Raw genomic sequence first — 26,413 nt, 5'->3', positions numbered from 1 at the left:
TGACCACTATAAGTTTGAACGGGAACCCCCATCTATAACGGATACCGTTATCTTGTAGAAGGAGGGCGAGGGACCTGAACTCGCGGCATTGTGCGATAGTCACCTTGGATAAATCATTACATATTTGTAATGACTCGTTTTTGAAAGAGATGTCGATCCTATCCCTGCAAGCTGCTATGATCTTTTCCTTTGCGCTATAGCTGTGCAGTCTTATGATAACGTCTCTTCTGCGCTTTGGGTCGTCTGACCTGGGGCCCAGTGCCTGGTGGGCACGATCGATTTCAAGATTCTTTTCTTGAAGGCCGTTACATATTGTGTTGAAAAGTTTCATTAAATAGGGACAAAGATGCTCATAGGCTATAGATTCTGGGATGTTCCTAACTTTAAGGTTTTATCTCCTGTCCCTATTCTCTTGATCCTCTAGCCCATCTTTAAGGGAGTTAATTTCTTGTCCCATTTCCAGAATCTCATCGTCAGCCGCCAATTACAACTGCAGGGCTTCGTCCATCTTGGATTCAAGGTTGGAGGTTCTCTGAGAGAGGCCATTTATTTCAGCTTCTTCAGTAACTGCAGCTTTCAGATCGTGCTGGAGCGCTCGGTGCATCTTCTCGTGCATTTTGGCAAAAAGTTCCTCCAGGTATGATCGGGTTATTTCTGCGTCTTCCATGGACCCTAAGGCCGTCTGGTCTTAGTCCTTGTCATTGTCGAGGGGTGCACGTGATGCGGCGCAATCTTAGTCTCCGCTGTTGGAGCCTGACCCGCGCTGCAGGGCTGTAAAAAATCGAGAGACCCCTTGAGCAGGTTGCCTTTTGAACTTACTCGCCATGGCAGGTTGTTTTAGGCAGTAGTTCAGTCCTAAAAATTTGAGGGTCTGGGAGGGGAAATCATATTTTTATCACGTTATACTATGAGGGTCCCGGGAGCTCCCTCGCTATCCAGTCATTCCCGATGACGTCACCGGAAGTCTCCTAAAACTTATTTTAATAAACAATCGTTTAATAGGAAGTGTGATGGACAAGCAATGACATTTAAACAAGACACAAAATAAAATAAAAGAATAGTTCCACACACTAGTGGAAACAATGGATTGTTTCCACTGTTCTAAACCCTTTGCACAGGAAGAGTATTATTGGTTTAAGTTGGTACAGTATAACTGGTGTGTGGATAAATTCAAAAGAGATATAATCCCTGAGAGCGTTGATCTATGTATTTTACAGGACAGAACTGGGTTTTGTAGAGGTCATACCTGTAGAATATGAAAAGGATATTGGTGTCTCATATCATAGTATCCGTTTCTTCCCTCAGATACTTGGAAAAGACAGAGCAGGGTTTTAGATGTCTAGATTCATGGTTTGAATATTCAAAACAACAGGAGCGGTTTTTAGCTATACAATGTGTAGAACTTATCTCCTATATTGTATCTCCCAATATTGCTTAAAGTACCAAAGTATGAAAGGGATATTGGTGTCTCATAACATCCGTGTATTTCCTCAGATAATTGAAAAGACAGGGCTGGTTTTAGTTGTCTAATTTCCTCATTTGGATAGTTGAAACAACACAAGCAGTTTATAGCTATATCATGAAAAGAACTAATCTCCTACTGTGTCTTGTATCTATTTGGACCCCCGTTTTAAACCAGTCTGGTTATGGATCTCATTTCAGGTTTACTAGAAATAATATTAGCAGGTCATGTGAATAGCTATTTTGTACAGGTAGCAAAGTTAAAAACAGTCTTTTTTCATTATTGGCAGATCCTGTAATGTAGTGTGAATAGCACATTTACAACAGCCTCTCGTTAAAAAAGTAGCGTACCAGAATTCAACTAATAATTAGGAACAGAAGATTTAATAACAGCCTTTTATCTGACTAGACATAGAGTAGAGCTGCCGGGTGGCCATAGGAACTAGATATAATAATCATAGAACCGTAGTAATTAATTTACCAGCCCCCGTAACCATATAACCATGAACCGACGTACGTTTCACATGAGTAAACGCTTCTTCGTGGGTGAAACGTACGTCGGTGCGTGTCGCCGTTTGTGACAGCAGCACAGAGAGAGGGAGAAGTCGCGGCTGACTACACATCACATTTCTACCTGTATAGAGCAGAACATAGCCTAAACTTTACAGCAGTAGTAACAATATCGCAACAAGTTCATGGTTATATGGTTATATTTACTGGCAATAATTTGCTTGGTTAAGGAATCAGTACAGGGGCTGGTATATTAATTATTACTGTTCTATGATTATTATAGCTACTTCCTATGGTCACCCGGCAGGTCTACTGTGTGTCTAGCCGGCAAGTTAAGACATGACAACTAATACGTTAAATCCCTGTGTTAACTATAACAGAGCTCTGAGGATGTGCGTTGTAAGCGGGAACACCTCTTTGGCATATAATTAGCACTAACGTCCGTTATAGTAACGCAATGGATCTTTATGGATGTAAACAGCACTTAACACATTGTTAGTAAGCTTTGAAGATCCCCGTTAGCACTTAACGAGATGTTAACTGAAGTTAGCATCTCGTTAAGTCACAAACGGAGCTCTTTGGATCTGCCCCTATATGGGGAATGGACATATGGAGCAATGTGAGGATGTTACAGAGGAGTTTCTTGACACTAAACTGGCTTCAAAAAGGTTTATTCAGATGTTTTAAATATTTTGTGTAACAGCCAAAAAGTTTAAGTGAAAGATATTTATTGGTTCACAGGGCCAAAAAAGGGGTACATATTTTTATATGTTATATATATACCGTATTTCCTCGATTGTAAGACGCCTTCGATTGTAAGACGCACCATCGATTTGGCCCTTACAATCGAGGAAAATTAATTTTTCACTTACCATAAAGCGGGCGGCGGTGGCAAGAGAGGTCCCACGTCTGCAGATGGTTGAAGATGGACAGCGGGTGGGTGTGCGGCAGCAGGACAGGTCCAAAATTTGCAGGTGAATGAAGATATGAAGACAGCGGGCGTGCGGTGGGGCGGCAGGAGATCATAATTGCAGGAGAGCTGAGCAGGACCAGAGCGGCATAGGGGAAAGGCTTCGGAGGTGCACACTGCAACCGGAAGTCAGACACCGGTCAACTTCCGGTGTTACAGTGTGCACCTCCCAAGCCATTCCCCTATGCTGCTCTGCTCCTGCTATTATGATCTATTAGCCGCATCCACCACCGCACGCCCGCTGTCTTCTTATCTTCATTCACCTGCAGACTTGTGACTTCTCCTGCCGCCGCCACCGCACTCCCGCCCGCTGCCATCTTTAACCATCTGCAGACGTGGGACCTCTCCTGCCGCCGCCGCACACTTCATCCTCCGCTGACATGGGACCTCTCCTGAAACATGTTAAGTGAAAAGAAGGGGTTAGTACTGTAGACACTTTTTTTTTAATACATCGATTCTAAGACGCACCCCGATTTCAGACATGTGAAAATCGAAAAAAAGGTGCGTCTTAGAATTGAGGAAATAGGGTATATATATCTGTGAAGTTCCCTAGAGATCCAATATACTGCACAGCACAAGAGATAATCATATAAAAGTGGTTTATTGAGTCCAAAATACACACATATGCCTGACGTTTCGGTCCCCAGGTAGACCTTCTTCCATATACAGTATATGCTGTATATGGATAAGTGCAAAGCCTGACACATTTTGCTAAATAAGTTTACTTACAATGTTATGTACCTTGGGGTCCTAGTTGTGCTCTGAGTAAAATATCTGCATTTGGCATTTTTCTAGCAAAAATTTATACCTACTCAACTTTTTTCCCAGCTGCGAAAGTCCACAATTTACCACTAACACAAATGTGCATGAATATTTTGCACATCTGTATTTGACACACCTAGGTTTTTGGCATATAATAATTTTAGCCAGCATGATCATAATTGTATTTGCATGCCCTTTAAACCATATTTTTTAAGCTGGTGTTATTAACCCTGTCTGCTTAAGAAACTGGTGTCAAACATATAACCAGAAACCTAGATCCAATGTTTCTTACATTCAATGCAGATAGTCAAGGATGGCAAAGGTAACCACTGACATACGTGACGTATATGGCCAAACTTCAGTTGGTTCCCCTAGGCACACCTGTCCATGGTTGCTTGGTATCAATGAGTGTCCGTGCTTTGATGACATCACCAAAGTCTAGATTTGATGCCAGATTGGAAGGGAAAATACTGACTCCATACAACTTTCCATGCGTCCAGCTGTGTTTTTGTGGGTACCAGATGGTATCCACAAAGCTGGCTCGTAAAGATGTTATAAAACAAGTGTTATGGGCAAAAAAGGTAACAAGTAAGGCGAGCAAGACTAACGCAGGCTTCTCATTACGAGCAAATTTGGCACGCGGTACTGGTTTTTAATACTTAAGATACATATAGCTATGTTCCCTATAAGTATGGAACAAGTACAAATATATCTTACAGTATGAGCACATTCATATGTCTCAGACTGGCTTTTCACCATTATCTCCTAGCATTCAGTGCTTCCACTGCAGCTAGGGATTCTGGGAAATTACATGCAAATGAGCACACAGTGTCACCTTCTGCTTCAAATCCATTTTAACACGTACTCCCTGTAAACTTATGCTCGCTGCATTACACAGCTTTTCAACATAGCCTGAGTTAAAAAAAGGTGCATAGCCAGTAAACCTACTCACATACAGCTGTTTCGACCTTTTGGGTCTTATCAGTGTGAGGCTGCTTATACTAGTGTAGCCCCTCTTCTTTTTACTATACCTCAGACTATACTTCTGACTCTGAGGTGAGGGCCTAAGTCCATATAATTATGTTAGCCGCCACATGTGCATGGAGCCAGTAAAAAAGGACACAACACCAGGATATATATAACAAGTTTTTGAATACGATGAAGACATATAAAACACACAAGTAATCAGTACCCACGTGATCCTTAGGAATAGAATCACTACATACAAGGCACAGGGTAATAGGCCTCCCAATCCTGGGGGGTCAAGCCTATCTGGTGTAGTACCAATACCTCGGTGGAGCTCGTGTATTGTCCCTGTAGGTTGCAGTCCTGTGCAAAGATATGTAGTGTGATACCACTGTTCCTATGACACGTCTGGAGATCCCCTCCGTCGCCAATGTGTCTCCTGCCCCACTTCTCTGCTGCTGGGTTCTCCGCTGATCAACTCTCCTGTCTCCTCGTGGGACACATGCAGGTCCAGTTACACAGAAGGCCCAGGATCCAGCCTCACTCTCTGAGCTCCCCGCAGATCTACCTCCCGTCCTGGCTGCTCGCTGCTATTTTGGCTCACTCCCCCTCATAGTCCCTCCTTCTTCACCAGCCTTGCTACTGGCTTATCACAGTCCCATGTCTATGGAGAGGAACCTGCCAGGGGACATTGTTCTAGTGTTGCTGGGCGTACACAGGGGGTTATACTGGCTTTGCAATTTGAAGCTGAGATAGGTTTCAACCACACTTTCATTAAGTTATGGTGAGTAAAAAGTGACAAAAACCCTCAGCCATATAGCATACAGCACATTAAAGTATCACTTGTGAGCACATTTACAGGGGGCGGGGGTTTTAAGAAAGGGGTAGGGAGGCGGGGTTCCTACCTTCCTCTTTCTTATAGGATCTACAGGAGCGAGGTCATTTGAGTTTACTGGTTCCTGGTATCCTGAGAGATGGCTCCGCCGAGGAAAGACAGGATCGGATGGCCCAGTGGGGGTAATGGCGTTCAAGGTCTACCATGGAGACGCAAAGATTTGGGAGCTGAAGGAAAAGGTGAGATGGCATGATCCGACTGGCTTGTGTACTCAGCAGTGAGGCAGGGATTTCTGTCGGGGAGGACGCCCGGCAGAGCAGAAGCGAGGCGACTGAGTTGGATGGGAGCAGGTAGAGAGGGGCGGGTTTTTATTTTGTGGATATGGATCTGCCTTACATCGAGCAGTTAGTTTGTTCCACGAATTTCCATGGATCAGTCTCGGATGGGGCGGTTCATCTATCCGTAAAAAAAATTGCTACTCTGGTCCACGGTTTTAGGATACGGGGGTGGATTCTTAAATGGGGGGGAACCTTCAGGGGATTACAGATTCCTTCAGCGGGTTGTGGATTCCACAGATTGGATTCTTAGAAATCTGTGCAGATTTTATTCAATGGCAGTTTTTTTGTTTAATTTCACACAGATTGGAGGTTGGGAAATTCCAGGAAACGGATTTGGACAGTTTCACCCATCTCTAGCGGCACAGCGGATTGAGGGGGCAGTGCAGGCATCAGCAGCATCACAGACCTCAGTGACAGGGCCTGGTAAGGTAAGCAGAGCATAGAGTGACCGCAGCATGAAGAGAAGGAGCAGGGGCATGGCTTCCTGCAGCAATGCCGCTCCAGTGCGTGTCATCACAAGGGGCGAGTTGGATGATGCGGCCGCCCAGGGTAGCAGGGAGCAGAGGATCAGGAACCTCAGCAGGGAACTGCTGGGGCAGTGGCGCTCCCAGCCTTCGCTGAGCCCATCAGGGCAGGAGAGGAGAGCGCAGGGCACAGCAAAGGGTGCCTGGATGGCGCAGAAGAGGATGAGGCCAACCTCGGAGTGGCAGGCCGTGGGTTAATTGACCAATGGAAAGGGTGTCAGTGGGAGGGGGGTCAAGGAATAAACAGGGCAGCCTTTGGGTGCTTGCACAGGAAGGGCAGGTAGGGAGGGAGCATGGTAGTGGGGGATCACATCCCTGGTGGTGGTTGGATCCCCAATGGTGGTAGGGGCAGCAGATGGGGGTTATATTGTAGTTCAGGGGCTGGGTGTAGGATTAGCAGTGGGTGGTATTGAGGGGCTACCGGGAGTGGCTGTAGTGGCAGCACCAGTGGGAGAACCGGCAAAGAGGCAACGGAGGACAAGAGGAAGAAAGTGTGCAGGATGCTAGTTTTAGGGATGTATACCTTTGCTTAGCTAGCCGGCTGGAGATGCACCTGTCGGTGACAGTGAAGGAACAGGTTTGGAAGGATGACTAGGTGAATTTCCTGATACTATTGCCGGACTATAAGGAGCTGGCAAATTCAGATAAAAAGAAGAATGAGGAAGAGGAAGAGGCAGAGAGGAGGCAGGCATACAAGTCTTTAAGGGACTGGTTGCCGGCCATTACAATTTTGGCCAGCGGGAAATAGGGAGAGGCCGGACTATTGCTTGGCACTTTTCAAGTACTGTATGTGGATTCGATTTGCGAGGCCTATAAGTATTATGGTGGTTCGAGGTGGTGGAAGTACCATAGGGACTTCAGGCAGAAAAAGGCGATTAGGAATCCGTTGCGATGGAATGCGAAGGATATAGACCTGTGGATGTCCAAGATGATGCCACATAAGACAACCCCCTTTCAGGCTTGGACCGAAAGCTCGCAACACACTGAGCAATCGGCTGGCAGTAAAAAGGGGGCTTGCTGGCAGTTTAATGAAGGACAGTATAAGTGGGGTGCACGGTGTAGTTTCAGGCATGAGTGCAACAGCTGCAAGTGTAGCCACCCTGTGTTGAAGTGCTTTAAAAAGGGCAAGTTTGGATTCAAGAAAGGAGCAAGTGGAGAAGCTAGGGCAAAGAGCGGGGACACCGGTGAACATCGATGAGATGGCACCCTGGCTACTCTGACAGAGAGGTGGCAGAAATGCTAGTGACGGGCTTCAGAAGTTTTTTCTGGATCCCTTTGAAGCAGGTGGAGGTTCCCCTCTCTAGAAGGAATTTGAAATCACTAGAGATGCATGTGTGAGTAGCGTGGGCCCGTTTCCTTCTCCCCATTACTGGGGTGGAGAAGAGAGTTTCTCCATTAGGAGTAGCTCCAAAGAAAGAGCCGGGTTTATTCCGTCTCATACATCTCCTGTTATACCCGGAGGGGTTGTCAGTGAATTATGGGATTGACCAGGAATTGTGTAGCGTGCAGTATGCAACGTTTGGTCAGGCCAGGGACCTGGTAAAGGAAGCAGAACGGGGGCATGGATGGAAAAGGCCGACATAGAGTCGGCATTCCGTCTATTGTCCGTGCATCCGGAATGCTTCCACCTGCTAGGGTACATGTTGGGAAAGGAGTTTTTTATGGATCTATGCCTACCGATGGGGTGTTTGATCTCATGTTTTATTTTGAGATGTTCAGCTCATTTTTGGATTGGGCATTGGGGACTGTGGCCAGAGTTGGGGGCATCCTACCGTACTTGGATGTCTTTCTATTTGTAGGAAGGGTCTGATGTGTGCGGGAAGTTACTGGGAGAGTTACAGGAGCACATGGCCCATTTTTGGGGCTCTGTTGGCAAGGGACAAAACGGAGGGCCCAGCGATGTGTCTCGGCTTCCGGGGAATTTAAATTGATACAGTGAAGATGGAGTACCATCTCCCGGTCAGGAAGCTAGTGGCATGGGGAGCACTGGTGAAGAAATGTATCGGGCTTAAGAGGGCCAGATCCTGCTGGGACACCTTAAGTTCATGACCAGGATCCTACCAATGGGAAGGGTCTTGGGAGGCAACTGGTGGTTGCAATGACAGGGGTAAAAATCACAAAACTACTTTATCAGGGTCACATGTGGGATGCCTTCCTAGGTGGAGGTTCCCCTCTCTAGAAGGAATTTGAAATCACTAGAGATGCATGTGTGAGTAGCATGGGCCAGCTTCCTACTCCCCATTACTGGGGTGGAGAGACTTTCTCCATTAGGAGTAGTTCCAAAGAAAGAGCCGGGTTTATTCCGTCTCATACATCTCCTGTCATACCCGGAGGGGTTGTTAGTGAATTATGGGATTGACCAGGAATTGTGTATCGTGCAGTATGCAACGTTTGATCAGGCCAGGGACCCAGTAAAGGAAGCAGAACGAGGGCATGGATGGAAAAGGCCGACATAGAGTCGGCATTCCGTCTATTGTCAGTGCATCCGGAATGCTTCCACCTGCTAGGGTACATGTTGGGAAAGGAGTTTTCTTGTGGATCTATGCCTACAGATTGGGTGTTTGATCTCATGTTTTATTTTGAGATGTTCAGCTCATTTTTGGATTGGGCATTGGGGACTGTGGCCAGAGTTGGGGGCATCCTACCGTACTTGGATGTCTTTCTATTTGTAGGAAGGGTCTGATGTGTGCGGGAAGTTACTGGGAGAGTTACAGGAGCACATGGCCCATTTTTAGCGCTCTGTTGGCAAGGGACAAAACGGAGGGCCCAGCGATGTGTCTCGGCTTCCGGGGAATTTAAATTGATACAGTGAAGATGGAGTACCATCTCCCGGTCAGGAAGCTGGTGGCATGGGGAGCGCTGGTGAAGACATTTATCGGGCTTAAGAGGGCCAGATCCTGCTGGGACACCTTAAGTGCATGACCAGGATCCTACCAATGGGAAGGGTCTTGGGTTGCAATGACAGGGGTAAAAATCACAAAACTACTTTATCAGGGTCACATGTGGGATGCCTTCCTAGGGTGATACAAGGGTCATACACTGGCTTTGCATAGCATGGTGGAGGGTGGGCAGACAGAGCTCTTTACAGATGTAGCTGGATCCGTGGGTTTGGAGGAATTTTTTGAGGGCCGGTGGTGTGTGGAGTGATGTCTGTAGGTGTGGGGGCAGCAGAGATTTATGGGGACTTAGCGGTCTTAGAGCTCTTTTCGCTGGTGGTAGTGGTAGAGCTATGGGGCTCAGAGCTTGCCAACAGGGAAGTCATCTTCCAGATGGACAATATGGGTGTGGTGGCGACCATGGACGAGCTATCAGCCCCACCTTTGGCAGTGATCTGGTTGCTGAGTTTGCTGGTTCAAAATTACCTGGATCATAATATATGGCTTAAGGCAAGGCACATCCCAGGATTGGAGAACAAGATAGTAGATGCCATTTCTCGATTTCAGTAGGCGGTGTTCCGGGAGTGGCTATGACGAAGGAGCCCTGCCTGCGTAGGCTGTGGCAGGAAGCAGTACAGGAGTGATGGAGCTGGTGAGGGCTTCGATAGCCCCATGTACGTGGTCAGCTTACACCAGGGCTTGGGAAGAATGGCAGGCCTGTTTAAGTAAGGATTTGGCAGAGCAAAGTGTCACGGTAACTTATGACAAGATATAATTTACACCAAAAATACCTGGGTTGAACTGAACACGACTAGATATGATAAAATACAAGTTATTCCTTGAAAAAGGTGAACACACAAGATAAACAAATAACAGACAAAATATAGACACTTACTTAAAGGTTTGGACAAGAAAGCCATCAGGATACAGGATGGGCCATTTCTTCCATAATTCAGGTTCAGATGTAGACATCACGAAAATACATGAAGACCCAGAGTATAGGCTGAGCCTCGTTTATATGCAATTATTTCCCATTGAACACAACCTAAACCCAGCCCCTCTCATAAATCAGTGGTGAGGTTGACAGTCTTACCCCAGAGTAAAACTCCACCCACCCCAGGACGTTTAAAAACTGCTTTTCCTATCTAAATAACTTCATAACTTCAGTTCAGTAATACTTACTGGCACGTGAGTCATATTAATACATTCCGGCACGCATGACGCTCCCAATGAGACTAAATATTACCGTGTAATATTAAAATTAAGAGAGATATTAATATCTGTCTCTTAGTACCTGCTAGACATCATGTGTCTGTAATCATTATGTGCAAATCGGTCCCACGAATACACACATGTAGCTTTTAGCACGTTCAGCCGAGGACATCTCATAATATTCTTATATTTAATAAGGTCACTCATTCTGATATCTCCTTCTGTAACCGCACCCCTGGCCCCCATAACCCCTTGTCAAGAAATCCTTTGAAGCTGGGCCTCGTGTGTAGAGAACATTTGTCACAGGTGCTATATTTCACACCCAATGCTCCAGACTTGGGTCCTAGCTGTCTCTACCAGCAATATAACCTTGGCCTGCCAATTAGGTCTTAACATACAACAAACCCCCACTGTACTTTTCACACCCAACTTCAATCAAGCCTGTTGAAGCCCAGATATTTCTGAAAAGACACCACACATATTTGTATTTTCCTAAACTGTAGCTCATTAACCCCTTAAGCCTCCCGCATCAATCCCAGTATATGTGTTGGTGCAAACACTGGAACAGAAACAATAAATTTTTACAGGGGAATATACATTAGGATGCTGAAGCAAGGTAAAAACACATTACTGGACCACAGTCCAGGTAACCCCTTGCTTCCCAGGTGAGAGTAGGGGGTGGCCAAATGGGGTGTAACCCCTTTAATCCCGGGCCAAACCCCCTCTCCCATGACACAAAGGATAGACGGCTCAAGGATAGAGGCAACAAGGGATAAGCGGTTGATGTTTTGGTTAAGAAAACGGGAGTTGGGAGGCTCAACCGCAATGGTGGCAAAATCTTAGTGAGAATCTGCTTCTTCTTAACGTTGAAGGGAGTAAAGGATTATACGAAGGATTTTGTTATACGCAGGGCAGTAGCAGGTTGAAAAATGGCGACCAGGTCTAAGGACGATAGGGCCCCGATTTCGGCAGCAATGCTGGAAACAATATTAGGGGCAAAACGCCAAGCACTAATTATGAAGCACCGTTGTTTAGTGTAGCATTTTGCCTGGCCTTCTTGGGGCCATGCACATTAGCGAGATGAGTGAGCCCTCGAAGAAAGGTGGGGGAGGGTCCAAAGAGAGGATGTAGAGTGGGATGCCGGGTCAGTGCGCTTTAGGATCAAGAGGTCAAAAAGGACCACACAGGAAAAAAGAAATGGGTTTAACTGGGGGAGATAGCAGGCAGCGGGATCTGTCCAGTAAGGCAAGTGGGGAGTACGGGAGGATAGAAAAGCACTTCAGGTGATAAAAGTTCCTTCAAAACAAGAGTTTTCCCAGAGCCCGAATCCACAGGGGCTTGTATGGATTTACCCCAATCAGTTCTGGCAGTAGCCAGGGTTTGCTGCTTTCTCTGGGGAAGGCTGAAGCTATGGTTCTGCTGTAGGAACAATCCATCTGTGGGCACTCCATATGTCAGTGACCCTGTTCTCCGCAGGTAGAACATGGAGAGGGCTCTCACTCAGGGGTTTGACACGGATACCTCACAGGTGACTGGAGCCTGGGAGTCAGGTGGGTCCTTTGTGCGACGTCTTTTGAAGTTCCCCTCTTTTGGGGATGAACTGACATCAGGTAGAAGACGAGCCTTTCGGCAGTGTCCGGTGTCCAGACCTCGCCATTGTTGGAAAGACTGATCCCTTTGTGAGGCTTCATGGTCGCGAATGGAGGGGTTGTAGTTTATCTGCTGGGCTGGCCTCCCTCTTTGGGTATCAGTTTGTGACGGGCACCCGTTACACACACATTACAGCACACACATTACATACAGCATATACATTACATACAGCACACATATTACAGCACACACATTACATACAGCACACATTACAGCACACCCATTACATACAGCACACATTATATACAGCACACATTACATACAGCACACATTACATACCTCACACATTACATACAGCACACATTACATACAGCACACATTACAGCACACACATTACATACAACACACACATTACAGCACACACATTACAGCACACACATTACATACAGCACACACATTACACATTACAGCACACATTTACATACAGCACACACATTGCACATTATAGCACACACATTACATACAGCACACACATTACACATTATAGCACACACATTACATACAGCACACACATTACACATTACAGCACACACATTACATACAGTACAGCACACACATTACACATTACAGCACACATTTACATACAGCACACACATTGCACATTATAGCACACACATTACATACAGCACACACATTACACATTATAGCACACACATTACATACAGCACACACATTACAGCACATTACATACAGCACACATATTACAGTACATTACATACAGCACACATATTACATTACATTATATACAGCACACATATTACAGCACACGCATTACATACAGCACACATTACATACAGCACACATATTACAGTACATTACATACAGCACACATATTACATTACATTATATACAGCACACATATTACAGCACACGCATTACATACAGCACACATTACATACAGAACACATTACAGCACACACATTACATACAGCACACACTTTACATACAGCACACACATTACATACACCACCCACTTTACATACAGCACACACTTTACATACAGCACACACATTACATACAGCACACACATTACAGCACACACATTACACATTAGCACACACATTACAGCACACACATTACACATTATAGCACAGACATTACAGCACCCACATTACATACAGCACACACATTACAACACATTACAGCACAGACATTACAGCACCCACATTACATACAGCACACACATTACATACAGCACACACATTACATACAGCACACACATTACAGCACACACATTACACATTAGCACACACATTACAGCACACACATTACACATTACAGCACAGACATTACAGCACCCACATTACATACAGCACACACATTACAACACATTACAGCACCCACATTACATACAGCACCCACATTACATACAGCACACACATTACATACAGCACACACATTACATACAGCACACACATTACATACAGCACACACATTACAACACACCCATGAAAACAGCCTGGAAAAAAACCAGGATTTCAGTATTTACAAAACGTAGTGTTTCATTCTTTCTTCCAATCAATGTATATGGAATGGTAACTTTGAAACGCTATTTGTGGGAAGGTAATTTACAGGAAGATCTGGGAAACATCTTGATACCAACGCACGGTGGAAATTAGGTAATTTCTTTCCATGGAAAGGTGCTACAGAGGCATACTTGGGCTGGAGAAAGTAGTGCTTTAAGAACGTATTCACTGTTACTCATGATAGAAAAAACATGTTTGCAAATATGCCAATTACTTGGCATCTCAGTGAGGTAGATGAATTACTACACTTTTAAGTAAGCAAACGAGAAAATAAAAACATGATGAACATTTGCTGTTGGTCACTTTTGCTCCAATGTTAAAACAGCCATATTGTCATTTCACCAAGCAAAATAGTTCTCCTGAAGGGAGTGATTTACTAAACTGTACCTGTATTCAGCCCGTTCACTTCGATTGGTTCATTAAATGCAATACTGTTAATGGCAGGCAGTTGTTAAAGCTGCACTCCCCACTGCATGAAAAATATATTTGCTTTACTAATTGTCTTTTCCATTTTCAAACCTGTTCCATTTGCGTTAATGTTCTCCTATTGCCTCACGCTAATTAGCCCATAAAATTGTGGGATTAGCACGTTAATAAGGTCCCCCGATGAAGTACCTTTGGAGTACGAAACGCATAGGGAATTCTGGGTAGCAGATACGTCACTTCCGGCCCTCCGCTCGCGCCATTGGTCCGTTGGCGTTCCCTTCTTCCTACTCTTCGGTGTCTGCTTGGTGCCCTTACAGGTCGCTGCCTAAAACCTGGTAGATGGGACCCCTTCCACTTACGGACTACGACGACTGGAGTCAGCCTGTATTTATTCACATGTAGGTGAAAATTGAATCGTCTATGTTTTAAAGCAGCAGTCCAAGCTGCCGTATTTGTTGTTTTATTTTTTTCCCTTTAATATGGGCATCAATACAATCCACACAATGATAAATAATTCGCTAAGTTGCCGATCGATCCGTTTTCCTGTGACCAATCGGCAAAGATTCAGCTCGGGGGTTCACTAAATGGCTGTCAGTGCAGGAGAAGAGGACCAAAGATGCAAAGTTCTGTGGGGAAGATCATGTGACCAGACAGTCACTAGATATAATTGGTGCACTGCTAGAGAGAGGGCGGAGCTCAAAAATGGGAGTGCCAGAGCCTGTTTCATAAGCGGAAGGGGATGTGACTTTGTAAATGGTTGCATAGAAACAAAAAATGCTTAGTACATTATAATACATTAAAGATGTAATTCAGAGTTGTTGTTTTTTTTAAAAATGCTAAAAAAGTATTTTCTCATAAAAAAAACATGTAGGATATTGCTTGGTCCGCAGCTTAAATGCAAATGTTTTATACTCTGTGTACTTTTTTCTTTTCTTTTTGTGTACAAGCACATTGATAACGCAGCATATCACAAATCAGAATATTACAGAATTTTCATAGGGCACAGAATGTAGCAATGTAACATATCACAGAATGCCAGCCCGTGGCTCAGGGTCCTGGCTACATGTGTGGCAGCTTCATCATTTTGTCAGGCTAAATGTAATGATAACATTTTGTAAATAATGCATTTTTGTATACGCCCAGCCTTATGTTGATTTGGATTAGGCTGTAGCCACTTTTTGATTCTTGAATACCAGTCACATTTGACACCTAGCCAATAGCCAGAGGAAAGATAACATCATATCCTACCCGCTGCATGCTGCCAGTGCCAGTGACTGTGAAGGCATTGTCTATGTGAGCAACAGCAGGTCCCAATTATTCAATTACTGCTCATGCAATAATCTATCATTTACCATCATGTATTTTGGTAAAGTGTGTGTGTGTGTGTGTGTGTGTGTGTGTGTGTGTGTGTGTGTGTGTGTGTGTGTGTGTGTGTGTGTGTGTGTGTGTGTGTGTGTGTGTGTGTGTGTGTGTGTGTGTGTGTGTGTGTGTGTGTGTGTGTGTGTGTGTGTGTGTGTGTGTGTGTGTGTGTGTGTGTGTGTGTGTGTGTGTGTGTGTGTGTGTGTGTGTGTCCAATGTTATTACTCAACGCAGCAGTGTGAAAAGCGACCATTGTTTTTAAACACCCGCATGCAAAAAGGGGACTTTCTGCTGGTGCCCTTGCACAGGGTCCCACACTTTCAGGGGCCCGTGCTCAAACTCCTGGTAGCACAGGTGCTACCTCTGCCCTTTTTGCTGATTTTTCCCTCCCACCTATTCAGGAGCTTCTGGGAACAAGAAGTAGTAGGTCACATGACAGGCAACAGCCAATCAGTGCAATGGTTCTCAGGGCTGTATTTGTTATGAAATACCTGCATCCACTGCCCCGCTGTCTCTTTCCCTCCTCCACTCTCTGCCACTCTGCTCCCTAATGCATCCTCTGTTTTCTCTCTCTCTCTGTCTCCTGCACCCACTACCTCTGTCTGTCTTTTTCACCAAGTGGCCCTCTCACACTCTCTCTCTCCTGTACCCACTGTCCTCTCTGTCTCTGCCTCCTGCACCTACTGCTCTTTTCTCTGTGTACAGTAACTCCCGAGCTAGCCCAAATGTGGAACTCTTAGTATGGAACTTTATTACATATTGGACGGTCATCTTTTGTCTGACCCTGAGACACAGCAGATGTAATTATGCGTGCACAATGAATTTTGTTAATATATCTCCGATGACTGTGCACACAGTTGACTTAGGGACTGGAGCTTTATTCCTTTCCAGATGGTGCCTTTATTGCATCTATTAATTACTTTTGATACTCTGTGATATTTTTTTCTATAATTTCTATAACTTGTATTTAATGGTGGTTTTTCTTTTGGTCTTCCATATGTGGTTTTTTTTGTAGCACACTATGCTACACTAACATAGTTATATTTTTTGCATTATAACGTATATGTTTTCCACAGGTGTTAGTACTGTCACTGTGACATCATCGTACTAACATATTTTTAACACCCATTTTGCAATTTTTATATGTCCTAGTCACGGGTCGCGGGACATTTAAACAATGTAGGTAGATACCGGCACCCCATACCGGGGCCTGTAATTGGGGAAGCAGGGGGTCCCCGAGGTTTAAATGAATGCGGTTCTGCTCAGGAGACCCATAGCTTCATGTTTTTTGTTTTTTTTATGTTGTCCATTCATTGTTATTGTGGCAATCCATGCCCATATTGGGAGCATGATTTACCACTGTCACAATCAATGGCTTTATTGTGAAATGCTTATTTTTATTTAAATGTAATGTGTTTTATTTTGTGGCTCTTTTTTTAGCTTGCCCCTTCATTACCATAGTGGCAATCCATGCCATATTGGGGGCACGGTCTAGGCTCCGCCCCTGCACCGCATCCCATGACGCAACGGAGGGCGCTCCTGCTCATAATCCACGCCGGCGCCGCATCCCCAGGGACATGCGAGGGGTTAACATCATCAATTATTCTGCACCTGCCCTTCTTTCCGCCCCTGCCTATCGGTAGACTGAATACATCTGAGGGGGCGTGTTGCAGGGTACATGCAACCACACACGCAGGTTCTCTTGATAAGGCTTATTTATTGAGCCTTAAAACATACAGCACACAAAAACAAAATAGCTTCTCTTCAGCATACAAAAACAAAATATCTTCTCTTCAGCAGACAAAAACAAAATAGCTTCTCTTCAGCATAGAAAACAAGGCAGCTTCTCTTCAGCATGCAGGACACAGACAGTTCATCACACATGTACTTTGAAAAACAGACCTTATAGCAGTAATCTCTTAAGTATTTCAGTCCTGTCTCCTGACCAGCTAGCTTGCATGTGTACAGCCTGGGGGTTTTAAAACACCTTCATTATGCAGCTGGGGTCAGACTAATTAAGCAGCCCTTCTCAACTGAAACTTAACCTCGTCACTGCTGCACTGCAAGCCTAAACATAGGTTTGCCAGGCATATGGCTGGTGACGTTCATTCGCCCTGTCACAGGGCGGTTCTCATTCATTACCCTACAGCCTTGTACTAACCTCCCATTGGCTCCCTACTCCTTATGTGCTCAGCCAGCCCTGAGGCAAATTGTGAGAATAACTTCTGTTTATGTTTCGAAGTGCTTGCCTCAAGCATCATGCTGCCCTGCTGTTGCTCTTGCATTCTTACTTGATTTCTCTACCTTTGACCTTAGCTTGTACCCGCACCGCTACCTTCTCTCACCCCTGGCCTCGGCTTGTATTTGCACGCCCACCTTTTCTACTTCTGGAGGCTATGCACAATGACCATCCGTCTTCTCCAACCCCAGACCATGGTGAGTATAACGACCATTCCAATCTCTCCTACCCTAACCCAGCTACACGACTACGTCTCTGAAATCCGGACGCGGTTACGCGGTTGTAGGTCGGTGTATTCTGACATACCCACCTCAGCCTCGCAGTCCCGTCCTGTTTGTGGTGAGCTCTCGTTACAGTATGTTCAGCCCCACAAACATGGACCCCGCTAAGGTGGGTCAGCTTTTACGCATGCACTCTGACATGTTTAGACAAATGGAGAAAAAGCTTGACCTGAATAGTCGGCGTATGGAGCTACTCCAAATTACGATAAAAGATGTGGCTGACTTGACTAAACGTGCCCCTGATGTCCCTGTAACCTCAGCAGTGCCTTCTCCCACAACCGCTCCCACCGAACCCCGACTCCCTACACCCAACCGCTATGGCGGCGAACCGCTTGGTTGTCGCGGGTTTCTAATACAATGTGATAACTCAGTTCGAGTTGATGCCATCTCATTTTCTTTCTAAGCGGTCTATGGTGGCCTATATTATGTCTCTGTTTTTTGACGACGCCTTGGGCTTCACCTATCTGGGAACAAAGGCTGGACCTCACGGGCGACATAAGCCTCTTCACCAGGGATTTCCACAGAGTGTTCGACACACCCGGATGCAAGGTAACAGCTGCTTCATCTCTCTTCCATATAACCCAAGACAGCCGTCCTGTGGCCTGTTACGCGGTCAAATTTCATCCATAGCTGCGGAGACCGCCTGGAACTATGAGACATTGGAGGCGGCATTCTGGCAAGGCTTGTCCGAGGACCTTAAATATGAACTTACTGCACAGGAACGCCCCACGGAGATTGAGGAGCTCATCGGCTTATGCATCCAGGGAGCCCTAGGACTCCCATGGCTTCAACGGCACAACCCTCGTATAGATTGGACAGAGGTGCAACCTTTCCAATGGGGTTCTTACTGCTCCCAAAATGCTTTCTACCATCTAAAGCCCTATTTGGGGTTTCTGTACCTGAACAGGTAACTCATCTTCTGCCAAAGATTTATTCTAAATTTCAGGACGTTTTCAGCAAGGCTCAATCCGAGGAGCTGCCACCCCACCAGTCATTCGATTGCTCCATCGACCTATTACCTGGCTCCGTACCTCTGTGAGGATGTTCTTATCCATTGTCACCTCCAGAGACCAAAGTCATGAAGGAGTACATCCAAGAGAACCTACAGAAGGGAATCATCCAGAAGTCCTCGTCCCCAGCAGGTGCAGGTTTTTTCTTTGTCAAGAAGGATGGATCTCTCTGACCGTGTATTGATGATCATGGGCTGAACAAAATCACGATCAAGAACCGGTATCCTTTACCTCTAATTAGTGAACTCTTTGACAGACTTCAGGGTTCCACCATCTTTACCAAATTGGACTTACGGGGAGCCTACAACCTGGTAAGAATCTAACAGGGGGAGGAGTGGAAAGCGGCGTTTAATACTCGGAACGGACATTATGAATATCTGGTCATGCCATTTGGACTTTGTAATGCTCCCGGTGTATTTCAGGACTTCATCAACGAGGTTTTCAGGGATCTTCTCAACCAGTACGTCATTGTATACCTAGATGACATACGGATCTTCTCCAGAACCATACGCGAACACCCTGGCCATGTCAAACAGGTACTCCAACGTCTACGGTGGAATCACCTGTTCGCAAAATTGGAGAAGTGCCAATTTCATCAGACCACAACGTCCTTCCTGGGCTACATCATCTCCGACACGGGCCTGGCCATGGATCCAGCCAAAGATAAATCGGTGTTGGATTGGCCTCGTCCCACAACCCTGAAAGCCTTACAACAGTTCCTGGGCTTCGCCAATTATTATCGTAGGTTCATACAGAACTTTTCGTCCGTAGTAGCGCCCATTATAGCATTGACACAGAAAGGAGCTGACCCAGCGCTGTGGCTTCCTGCAGCCATCCACGCTTTCAAGAAATTGAAAAATGCCTTTGTCTCAGCTCCTGTGCTCGTGCATTCCGACCCGGGACATAAGCATCCCTTGAGGTGGATGCTTCAGATGTCAGGGCCGGAGCAGTGTTGTCACAAAGGAAGAATTTGCAAGCCAAATTGCACCCTTGTGCCTTCTTTTCCCAAAAATTCTCATCTACCAAACAGAATTACGACATAGGCAATAATGAACTGTTGGCCATCAAAATGGTCTTGGAAGAATGGAGGAACTTACTCGAGGCCTTGCAAACCCAGTTACCATTCTGACAGATCATAAGAATCTTCTTTACATCGAAGGTACTCGCCGCTTGGTGTTGCGACAAGCTTGATGGTCCCTTGTCTTCTCTTGCTTCAATTTTATTATTTCCTATCTACCAGGTTCAAAAAACGTGAAGGCAGACACCCTCTCTTGTCAATTTTTCATAGAAGACAAGGCTGAGGATCGAGAGGAGATCATAATTCCGCCATCATATATCATCTCCACTAATACTTTTGACTCTTTGGAAGATCATGCAAGGTCAGTCCGATGTTCCTGAGGGTCTCCAGGTTCCAGAGGGATGCCTTTTCACCACTCCAACATATCGTAGAAAGGTACTGGAATATGGTCATTCTTCTAAAAGTTCCAGGTACGAGGAGAACTATCGACCTTCTGGAACGGACCTTCTGGTGGCCAGGCATGTGTAAAGACATAAAGGAATTAGTCACTGCATGTACTACTTGTGCACATAACAAAACTTCCCGTAACAGGCCTCCTCTTTCCATGGATTTCATCGTGGAACTAGCTGTATCCAAAAGGTAGGAATATAATTCTGGTGGTGGTCGACCGATTTTCTAAGCAGGCCCATTTCATTCTCCTCAAGGGCCTACCCAATGCCCTCAAATTATCCGAAATCTTTATCAAAGATGTGTTCCGTCTTCATGAGGTCCCCCAAGTCATTGTGTCAGATGGAGGCTCACAATTTATCTCAAAGTTCTTGCGGGCCTTCTGCAAACAACTATGGATCTCCCTTCACTTTTCTTCCGGCTATCACCCTCAGACTAATGGTCAGAATAGTCATGTAGTTTGTCCACTGTCGTCATTTCAAAGCCAAAAACTCCAGTTTGTTTACTGGGTAGTTTTTTCTTGGATGGCATCAACCCCCGGCTCACGACTGGTCTCAGTCCCTCTTGGTGCTCTTGGTACAACACAAACTGGTGAATACATGCAGCACATAGGGCTTTTGTGGATCTGCAAATGCTAGTACTGGTGTCTTCATCAGGCAGGTATTTATGGCTTGGAAAGCCTCCTCTCATTTAGGAGTTCATCTATTCCCAAATTATTCTGAAAGCCAGGGGTCATGTGTAAGATGATTTAGCCCAGATAGTGTCAACTCGGCCCTCTTTTCCAAGCACAACAAGTTCTGTTTCTTTTCTTTACTTTATTTGGGGAAAGTATCATAAAATACAGTCACTTGTGAAGAGATGTTGATGTATGAATAGTGTCTCTCTGTGGGTGCCTTGGTAGTTAAGAGCAGGTGAAAAAGATAATCCTAAAGTACCAGTACAGGGGTTTACAGCAAGGTACTCACTCATCCAGAGGTTATGGTGGAAAAGGAAGTGAGGGGCAATGTGGGTAAAGGGAATAGTCTTGGGACAGACTATCTTTCCCAAACAGGAGTGGGGGCAGACTAGCCCATTCTGGTGAGGATCACAGAGGCTGCAGTAGCAGCTCACTGCTTTCATGCCCAGTGGCAAGAAATGCAACATTGTTGCATGTTACACAGGCACATGATATGCAAACTCCATGCAGCTGAAATAAGAACTGACAGGCAGAAGCTGCAAAGGAAAGAGGGGGTGAACCAAAAATGTAGTTCTTGTTCCATGACACAAACGGTTCATTCATTATGAAATAATCTTGACTGGTGGCCCCCACGGCCATGCTACGCCCTTTTGGTGGCGTGTAACCTTTTGTCAGCTTTGTCAATGATTGGACTACAGCTGAGAAGTTGTTCAAGAACCGTCTGTAATACCCGCAGAATCCCAAGAAAGACCGCAGTTCTGTTAGCTACGTAGGCTTTGGCCATGATGCAATAGCCTCTAATTTAGAAGGATCAGTGTCAACTCCTTTCTCAGATACATTGTGCCCTATGTATGTGACAGATGTTCGACAGAACTGACACTTGTCCACAAATTATTTTAGTTCACTGTCACTTAATCGATCTAACACCTTCATCAACCAAGCTTCGTGTTTCTCCAGGGTTTTCTCAAATACAATTAACCCACAGAATGCATCCCCTTGTAGGTATCCCAGTCGTGGCAGCCTGTCGCTCTATCACCTGGCGTTTGGCAGAAGGAGATGGCTTTTGGCTCCTTGCGGAAGCGGAACAACAGTCCTGGTAGACTTGTTGTCGAATCTAGTCCAGTAAAGAGGGCGTCGTTCAGGGAGACTCCCTGAAGCTGAGTGCTGGGGCTGAACACTACCCGGATTTGATCGGGTTCCTGAAGGTGGTAGGCCCCAGATGATTGGAGGTACCAGCATTCTTCACCTTCCTTCATTAGAGGTGCTGGCTTTGCGTGGCCGGTAAGGAATATCTTCTGGATGAAGGCCACAAAGTTGTTTTTGGTCTCTGGTTCCCTTTGTAGGTCGCAGAGGTGCGAAGTGAACCTAGAGATGGCATGTTCTCCATTGTTTGGGGAGCACCTTCTTGGTGAACGGAATGGTAGCGGGTTCACCCAACTGCCTGGTCCGTCTTTGGAGAGCTCCTTGGTTGTTAACCTCGGGAATCCTCTATCTTCCCTCGATTGTGTTTGCTTGTCGTTGTCCCTTGTTGTCTGGAACGCTGTGCACCGTAGGTCATCGGTGCTTTTCTCTTGCACGAGAACATCTCCACGTATTTTGGTGAAACGCTTTTGTGTCTCTTTGTTAACTGCCCTCAGGAGGTTGTTCTCTCCCTGGACATGACGAAGAACAGTCTCTTTTGTCCTTGTAAATCCTTTTGGGAAATGTCTCTGCAACTGTCTCCTCTTAAGTGTGTGAACGAACAGTCCTTTTGACACTGTGGCTTCACCTGTAGGGCGCAGTCTTTTGCGGTTATGCCAGATGTGACAGCTGGCTGCTGTTTACGGACTTTATGTACCCTCATGATGTCCCTGCCGAGCAGCAGCAAGATCTTGGCGCCTTGTTCTACTGGCAGGGTGTAGTTGGCTATTCCCTTGAGGTGCTGGTAATGGCGTGCCCTGTCTGGTGTGGGAATCTCGTCCCTGTTTGCGGCCATGTGGCTGCACTCGATGAGTGTGGGAAGGGGCATGTTCACTTTGCCGTCTATTGAGCGTACTGCTGCGGCCGAGTTTATTCGAGCATTTGCCCGTTCTCGGCCGCAGCAGTAACCTGGCGCACGCCGGAGGGTGCCGGGCGCGCGCCGAAGCAGCGGAGGAGAGGCCCGCCGATCGGGGCTTCCCCCTCTCCTTACCGGGTCCGCCGGGTCCCCCGGAACGTCCCGCCGCCATTAGTACATCCACGCGACACCAGGGCTCCCTCGGGGAGCCCTGGGCACGCGTACAGGTGGCACAGGCACCCGATGATGCGTGACCGCGCATCGGTGATGCGCGGCACGCTGAGGGAGTGCGGCTCGCAAGCCGGGACATTTCCCGGCTTGCGGAATGAGCCGCACTCGAATAAAGTGTGCCGCCTGTGTATGGTGTAGCCATTCACTCTTCTCCCTGTGGTCTCCATTCGCCCTGCGCACATTCTGAGAGTGTAAGGAGAAGCATCGTCTTGTATGTTAAACATGTCGAAGAACTCTGACCTGACCAGCGATCGGTTGCTCTGGTCGTCGAGGATTGCGTACATCCGAATAGCCTTCTCAGGTTGTCCCTGGGGGTGTACTGTGACAAGGCATATTTTGGAGCAGGATATTTTGTCACCTTCTTTTCCGCAAACCTCAGTTCGCTGAGATGTGATGGATGTTGACTCCTTCTCCTTCCTCCCTGCCATGCTCCGCTACGGAGGATGGGTTCTTGAGTTGGTGGAGTGTCAGCGCCTCTGGGTGTAACAATGTCACGTGCTTGTCACTTTCGCACACTGTGCATTTGATCTCTTCTTTACAGTCCCTGGCTAGGTGAGTCGTGGAACTGCAGCACCTGAAGCAAACTCTGAATTCTCCAAGTAACCTCTTGCGTTCCTCTAGGGACTTCATCCTGAACCCAAAGCACTTGTTGAGTGGGTGTGGCTTCTTGTGTATGGGACATTCCCTGTTTGGGTCCCTTGGTTCCTTGCCTCCGGCGACCGACTGATCGGGAGTAGTTTGGGTCGTAGGAGGCATGTCCGTCCTGTGGACCGAGATGGGTGTTTGGGTGTTACCATATCTCGTCACTGGTCTCTCGTTCCTAAGGCTGCTTGCACTGTATTTGGTTTGCGCACCCAAGATGAAACTGGGATCGTTCCTTGTCCTTGCCGCTTCGCGAATGAAGCTCAAGAAAACTGAGAATGGGGGGTAGACGACTTGCTTCTCTCTTTTGTATTTGGAACATTGTGAAATCCACTTTTCTTGGAGGTTGAAGGGTAGCTTCTCCAGGATGGGTCTCACTCCACGAGCTGAGTCTAGGACATTGAGACCTATTAAGGAATGGTCTTTCCTTGCGAACTCCAGTTCTTGCAGCAGGTCCCCGAGCTCTCGTAACTTCGAGAAGTCTTTGGTTGTGATCTTGGGGAAGCTGTCGACTCTTTTGAAGAGCGAATCCTCGACTGCTTCGGGGCTGCCGTAGGACTCTTCTAGCCTTTCCCACACTAGGTCAATACCTACTTGGGGTTGGTGCGCGTTTGCCGCCCGCAGTCTATTCGCGTGCTCTCTGGATTCGTTCCCCAGGAACTTGAATAGCAGGTTGAGCTCTTCCCTTGCTGAGAAGTCCAAGCTGTTGATTGCGTCTTTGAACGTGAACTTCCACGTCCGGTAGTTCTCAGGGCGGTCGTCGAAGCTGGTGAGTCCTGCTTGCACTAGGTCACGCTGGATCATGTACTTGACTATGTCTGTCAGGCCTGAGGCATCGGCGTGTTTGTCCCGTTCTGAGGTAGTTGCTGGGAGGGTCTGTGCGGTTGCCTCTTCCTTGGCGTGGACGCGTGATGGCTGCTGGCCAGTGTGAGGGGCTGTTTTCTCCCGCGTGGGTGTACCTGGATTGCGAGCCTGTTGTGGTGCATCCGTGTGCGCGCTGGCGTGTGGATCACTATTGCGGCTGTGGCTATCCCAGGCAGCATGTACCATTGAAGGAACAGCATCTTCTCCTCGTGGGCCTAGCAAGTCTTCGTTGCCTGTGGAGTCACTCCATCCGTGTTGAGATGGTGCGCTGGTGTTTACACTGAAGAGGCTCCTTACGTAGTCTTCAGTGTGCTGGGCTGGATCCTCTGAGGCTACCGTCTGTACGGTGGCTCCCCGCCGTCCTGTTGCACGGCTGCTTCTAGGACTTCAGCTTGGGCTATGGCGGCGGCGGCTTCCTTCTCTTGATTAAGTGCCTCTAGTTCCGCATCAAATTCGGCTTTCCTACGCGTAGCAGCATTAGCGGCAGCAGTGGCGGCATTAGCGGCGGCTGTCTGTTCCTCCTCTTCTATGCGCGCTCTTCCTGCTCTTATGGCTGCCTCTCTGCGACTATATTCAGCCCTGGTACGTGCGGCCTCTGCGGTGGCTCGCGCCTTGCTAGCGTTAGTGCTTGCACTGGACGCGTTAGATTGCGCTGATCTTGCTGACCTTGATGAGTGCCTGGATGCGCTGGAGCGCTGTGATGTGGTTTCCAGCCAAAGGTCCTTTCTCCTACTCTGAGCCTCCATGATAGTGGTGCGCACGCGGCTGTCTCGTGTCAGGTCAATGTTACTCTGTAAGTCTCTTTCTTGTAGGCTTTCGCTGTGTTGGCCCTGGTCAGGAAAGTAATGTATGCTTCTGACAGCTCTTGATAACGCGAGTAATTGGTCCTTAATTGCGTTATTGCCTGCTCGAGCTGTTGCGCATAATTGCCAACGCTAGTAACATTGCGTATTCCCAGTGTGGTTGTTTCCCAGGCCAACTCTAATTTAGCGCGGTGCGCTTCAATGTCAGTCTCATATTTTTCGCGGGCCATTTGTGTCAGTGTGACTGTACCTTTGGGCCTTGCGCCTGCCTGCGCCTGTTGCAGTTGTGCAGCGGTCTCTGTGTCTGAGTGATTGCTTTCCTGCGTGATGTCTGATGAGGCTCTGAGTTCTGCCATGCTGTAGGTGTGTGTAGGCGTTTAGCCAGTGCGTGTGGCGTGCGGTCTTTTACCTTTGTCAGCGATGGTCGTCTGTCTCAGATGATGCCGAGCGGTGTCCTGCAGCGTGCAGCGTAGGGGTAGCTGTACTCACAGGTGTCCAGTGGCTCTGACCCGTGCCCTGGCGGGTGTCCTGTAGCGTGGCCCTTGATGGCGCTAGCCATGGGGACGTGCGCAGGGGTAGGTGAGATGGTGGCTCCTCACTATGGGGCTGTGCAGAGGGTGAACTCAGACAGAGAAAGGCAGTTAGGTTTTGTGTAAGAAGCACTGTTTGTTTGCAAAGCTGCTGTGCAGTGTGAGCTGCTGCTTGTCTGTTAAGGCTGCAGGCTGTGTGCAGTTTGAGCTACTTGGTGCTTC

Source organism: Ascaphus truei, chromosome 3 (genome assembly GCF_040206685.1).
Source record: "Ascaphus truei isolate aAscTru1 chromosome 3, aAscTru1.hap1, whole genome shotgun sequence".
Classification (NCBI taxonomy): Eukaryota; Metazoa; Chordata; class Amphibia; order Anura; family Ascaphidae; genus Ascaphus; species Ascaphus truei.
The sequence above is the reverse complement of the archived record's forward strand: the minus strand, read 5'-3'. Positions refer to the sequence as shown.